Source organism: Armigeres subalbatus, chromosome 3, assembly GCF_024139115.2.
Source record: "Armigeres subalbatus isolate Guangzhou_Male chromosome 3, GZ_Asu_2, whole genome shotgun sequence".
Classification (NCBI taxonomy): domain Eukaryota; kingdom Metazoa; phylum Arthropoda; class Insecta; order Diptera; family Culicidae; genus Armigeres; species Armigeres subalbatus.
This window is the reverse complement of record NC_085141.1, coordinates 23,111,806-23,117,838: the sequence shown is the minus strand read 5'-3', so window position 1 is coordinate 23,117,838 and position 6,033 is coordinate 23,111,806. Positions and strand designations below refer to the sequence as shown.

Below are 6,033 nucleotides of genomic sequence, written 5' to 3'. Positions count from 1 at the left end.
CTTAGATCGCTATTTCGCTCCTTTCATTTAGCGTTAGCGTTAGCGTTGTTACGGTATACTTCGTAGATTGGACACTAGTGATACTCATGTTTTTCTTTTGAAATCCCTATGTAGAATGCTATCAGGAATCAAGAAGGGGAGGGATTCTTGATTTCAGTCTAACACAAAAATAACAAAAGCATGAGGATCACTACTCCCGGCCACGCAAATCTTTACCGTAACTAGGGATATGGAAGGAAATGTTGATGTAGAACTTACTTAGTGAGAGGCCCCCGACTTGGCGACGCCCTCATAAGTTCTACGGAGTTGGTGTTTGGGTAGGGTAAGACAGGTCAAGGATGTTTGCCTCAAGCTGGCAATTCGACCCATAGCATATGTTGTTTATATGTTTCTAATTTAAACTCTTGCCAGCCGGCTGTCGAAAGAGTATATACTTATATCTATTCTATTTATTGTTTGTTCCTTAAACGTTCGTGATTTATCAAGCCAATAGAGGCAGCAATATTTAGTTTTAGACTATGTATTCATTCTGATATTCCGACTTATTTTGTGGGGATAGATTATTAAAATTTAATTATTAAATTTTGGGCAAAACTTTTTGATCATTAACCCTTTTGTTACCGACAAAAAAAACACCCTTACGTTACCGACAGGGTACCCGGGTACCCACGGACTTAAAATGATCATAACATTGTCAGTTTTTCACCGATTTCGACGATTTTGGTTGCTACGGATGCAGGAACTTACCCGCTATTCGATACATGTTACAGAGAACCGATTCGGATTACCTGGTAACCGGAATTCCGGATTAACAGGGCCAAGTCCCAAAGTATGTGTGAATTGAAGATATATATTCAACCAAATGAAGATTTCTTGCGTGATGACTAATAAACTTCGTTGGAAATTTAAAGAATATAACTTAACTACGTTACGGGACCATTTTATGAATTAATCCCGGAACGGTTATTCCGGAAACAGGTTCCCGTCGGGCCTAAAGTGGCCACAAACTTATTCTGAAGAAACTCTGGCAATATGGGTATCAAAATTCATGAAATTGTTTCAGAAGCATGATCTGATAAGTAATTGGACCATAGGATGGTTTGACAATGGACCGGTCATCCTGGAACAGGTTCCCGTGGGGCCTAAAGTGGCCACAAACTCATTCTGAAGAAACCCTGGCAATATGGTTATCAAAATTCATGAAATTGTTTTGGAAGCATGATCTGATAAGTAATTGAACCATTGGATGGTTTGACAACGGACCGGTCATCCTGGAACAGGTTCCCGTGGGGCCTAAGGTGGTCACAAACTTATTCTGAAGAAACCCTGGCAATATGGGTATCAAAATTCATGAAATTGTTTCGGAAGCATGATCTAATAAGTAATTGAACCATTGGATGGTTTGACAACGGACCGGTCATCCTGGAACAGGTTCCCGTGGGGCCTAAAGTGGCCACAAACTTATTCTGAAGAAACCCTGGCAATATGGGTATCAAAATTCATGAAATTGTTTCGGAAGCATGATCTAATAAGTAATTGAACCATTGGATGGTTTGACAACGGACCGGTCATCCTGGAGCAGGTTCCCGTGGGACCTAAAGTGGCCACAAACTTATTCTGAAGAAACCCTGGCAATATGGGTATCAAAATTCATGAAATTGTATCGGAAGCATGATCTGATAAGTAATTGGACCATAGGATGGTTTGAAAATGGGCCGGTCATCCTGGAACAGGTTCTCGTGGGGCCTAAAGTGGCCACAAACTCATTCTGAAGAAGCCCTGGCAATATGGGTATCAAAATTCATGAAATTGTTTTGGAAGCATGATCTGATAAGTAATTGGACCATTGGATGGTTTGACAACGGACCGGTCATCCTGGAACAGGTTGCCGGAGGGGAGGGCCTAAAGTGATCATTAATTCATTTGGTAGAATCCCTGGCAATATGGGTATCAATATTCTTGGAATTGTTCCGGAAACATGTTTTCCATGTAGTTGAGACCATAGGATGGATATCAACCGGAATGGTCTTTTTGGAACAGGTTCCCGGAGGGCCTACAGTGACCATAAATTCATTTGGGAGAACCCCTGGCAATATGGGTATATATCCAATCTATGGTCTCAAGTACATGGAAAACATGTTTCCGGAACAATTCCAAAAATTGTGATACCCATATTGCCAGGGTTTATTCTAAATGAGTGTTTGGCCCCTACGGACGCTCGGGGAACCTATTCCACCGGTTGATATCCATCCTATGGTGTACTACATGGAAAATATGTTTCCAGAACAATTCCAAGAATTTTGATACCCATATTGTTAGGGTTTATTCTAAATGAATTTTTGGCCACTACGGGCCCTCCGGGAACCTGTTACAGAATGACCGTTCCGGTTCATATCCATCCTATGGTCTGAACTACATGAATAACATGTCTCCGGAAAAATTCCAAGAATTTTGATACCCATATTGCCAGGGTTTTCTCTAAATGAGTTTTTGGCCACTACGGACCCTTCGGGAACCTGTTACAGAATGACCGTTCCGGTTCATATCCATCCTATGGTCTGAACTACATGAATAACACGTCTCCGGAAAAAATCCAAGAATTTTGATACCCATATTGCCAGGGTTTATTCTAAGTGAGTTTTTGGTCACTACGGGCCCTCCGGGAACCTGTTCCAGAATGACCGTTCCGGTTCATATCAATCCTATGGTCTCAACTACATGGAAATTATGTTTGCGGAACAATTCCAAGAATTTTGATACCCATATTGCCAGGGTTTATTCTAAACGAGTTTTTGGCCACTACGGGCCCTCCGGGAACCTGTTACAGGATGACCGTTCCATTTCATATCCATCCTATGGTCTCAACTACATGGAAATTATGTTTCCGGAACAATTCCAAGAATTTTTATACCCATATTGCCAGGGTTTATTCTAAATAAGTTTTTAGCCACTATGGGCCTTTCGGGCCCTCCGGGAACCTGTTCCAGAATGACCATTCCGGTTCATATCCATCCTATGATCTCAACTACATGGAAAACATGTTTTCGGAACAATTCCAAGAATTTTGATACCCATATTGCTAGGGTTTATTCAAAATGAGTTTTTGGCCACTACGGGCCCTCCGGGAACCTGTTCCAGAATGACCGTTCCGGTTCATATCCATCCTATGGTTTCAACTATCACATGTTCCCGAAACAATTTCAAGAATTTTTTATACCCATATTGCCAGGAATGAATTTGCGGCCACTATAGGGCCCACGGGAACCTATTCCGGGATGTCCGTTCCGAGTCCATATGATCACGTGGTCCTAATACGTTGGGAAGTCATAATCCTCGAATTCTCTGCGAAACTGGTAGCTCAGGGTACAAAAAATCATCATTTGGATTCTATAAGATCAACTTCTCCATTTTTGAGACATGGTCTAGCAAATCCGGAACTCCGGTAACCAGGTAATCCGGATCGGTCCTATGTGACATGGAACGGATAGAGGATGAATTTCTTAATCCATAGCAAACGGAATCGTCCAAATCGGTTGAAAACTGACGAAGTTATGGTCATACCAAAACGTGGGTACCCGGGTACCCTGTCGGTACGTTACGGGGTAAAAATATTCAGAAGCCCCTCCTCCAGCCCCCCCTTACTGGATTTTCATTTTCGTACCACCCAAACCTTAATTTTGCCGAGTTTGAAGATGTCACGGAGTTTCAATTTCCTGCAATGTTCAGAACCCTAAAAAAATTTCACTTGAAAACGAAAAAGGTACCCGGGTACCCTGTCGGTAACAAAAGGGTTAAGCAAAACGATCCCTCTAGGGTCATCGAACATGAAGAAAAACATCGTGCAATAAGTTTATAATTATACTAAACCTTTTTACTCACTTTTGTATGCCGTAATTTTCCTTGATTTACGATTTCTATGTATAACGTGTAGTTTGACTATCGCGCACTAATTAGTTCAATTACTGACCGCACTAAGTAGAACAAAAATTCCGTGATCTCGAGACCGTTCTGTTTTAAACAAACCCGTCCGATCGCGCACCTAATTATTGGAATAACTTACTGCACAAAGCAGAACAAAAATCCGTGGCCTCGAGACCGTTCTACTTTTAAGCGAACATTAATTTAAAAAATCTTTTACCTTCATGGTATCGCGACGAAGAAAAAACTAACACAATGAAGGTGCGGTGCCAATGGTTTTTTGACTTGAATACAAACTTTCACTATTCTTATGTTTGGAATAATTAAAAGTTAAAAATTATTAATGTCAAGCAATATAGCAGTATTCATCTTGGAAATAATTTTGGGACCAGATTTGTTATATGACTTACCTCTCGAATGCAGTCTGTGTCCAGCACCACTTTTATCTTACCATAGAAACATTTGTTTTGTATGAGAACTCGTATGTTATTGACGGCGAAGGAAGTTGTGTTTGTTGGGTGGGGTAAATCAAAACATAGATCAGGATTCACCATGTTTAGTGATGTGATCTATTTTTTTTATTAATTAGTACATATTTAATTGTGCAACAGTGTTAGAGATTATTTGTTACGATATCCATGGTTCAATAAAAAATTCCATAAGACCTTTTAGAAAATAATTGCAAGGCTCATGCAACCAATTCCAGCTTGTTAAGCAAGATCGATCCCTCCAGGGTCATCGAAATCATAACACGTACAGATCGATTGTTCATCAAAAGTAAACAAAACGAGGTTTTTAATACAACATAACAATCACACGCGACTTTATATAATACCCATCGATTTTACTGATTTTAGATCTATCGATAATATCCGAAAAATTGCGCCCAAAAACTATGGAATGAACTGGAAAACTATGATTATGATATAGTTTACAGGTCAGGAAAAACGAACGTTGGGTCTGAAGTACTTAGCTGTAAAATAGATGCGAACGCAAATAACGTTGACGGAGAATCCTTGGCTACAAATCACTCTGCAAATACTTCAGGTGATTTATTCCTTCATTTTACTGAACGAGCAATCAATAGTTATCGCAATCAAATAGTATTCAGACAAACATCTTTCAATAGCATTATAACAGAGAATCCGTTTCCTAACTTCAACCGTGTAACTATTTGTGCAATGTCGTATGATCCAGAGAACATAACCAGATTTATCAAAGAATACAACAGCTCCGGTACTCAAACCGCCATTCGGGCACCTGAAAATTTATTCCAGTTAATACAAGAAGTTCACAGAGAACACTTTTCGTTGACAAATTTGCATTTCGTCATTACTCAAAATATCGTCGAAGATGTGACTTCGGAAAACAGACAAGATCAAATAGTCCGCACTGAACATGAACGAGCCCACCGTGGAATATCAGAGATGGAAAAGCAAATTAAGAGAGCATATTTTTTGCCTGGAATGACAAAAAAGATTAGGCTCTATTTGTGCAAAACACAAGTACGAACGCAAGCCCTACAACATTAATATTTCTCCGTGGAAAAATCACCCTTCGATAGAGTCCATATAGACATTTTTAGAATCGATAAGCATAACCACTTATCATTAATATGTGTTTTTTCCAAGCACTTACAAATGATCGAAACTCCGTCCAGAAATCTTACCGATATTCAATGGGCCCTTTCTCAATATAGCAGAACATTTGGAGCCCTAAAGAAAATAATTTGTGATCATGAAGCTACGTTCACTAGTTGTTCACTACGTTCACTAGTACAGTTGAAAACCTTTTTAGCTAATTTAGGTACAGATATTGAGTTTGCTTCATCCTCCGAGTCGTCGCTATTTCGCTCCTTTCATTAGGACAGAAAGCTTTTTCCCGTCCACTATGCCGCTATCGCCCTAACCTGATTATGTACCGCACTCATCTGTTGATGAACACCAGCAGCGTTGAATGTTCTTCATATGCAGCGTGTACCAGCACTTGGAACCGCCGCCTGACGCCATTAGGTTGCGTCAAGATATTCGGAGCTTTCAATATTTTCCACTGATTGCCCGAATACTGTAAATCTGCTAGGGACCATCATGTTTACATCCAACGATTTTGTTTTAT

At 40.1% G+C, this 6,033-nt stretch overlaps 1 protein-coding gene across 1 annotated transcript in view; it reads right to left on the bottom strand.

Moving 5' to 3' along the window:
* Nucleotides 1-6,033, bottom strand: part of LOC134220197 (G-patch domain and KOW motifs-containing protein-like) — a 128,333-nt gene that overhangs the window by 44,506 nt on the left and 77,794 nt on the right. The window lies entirely within an intron of this gene.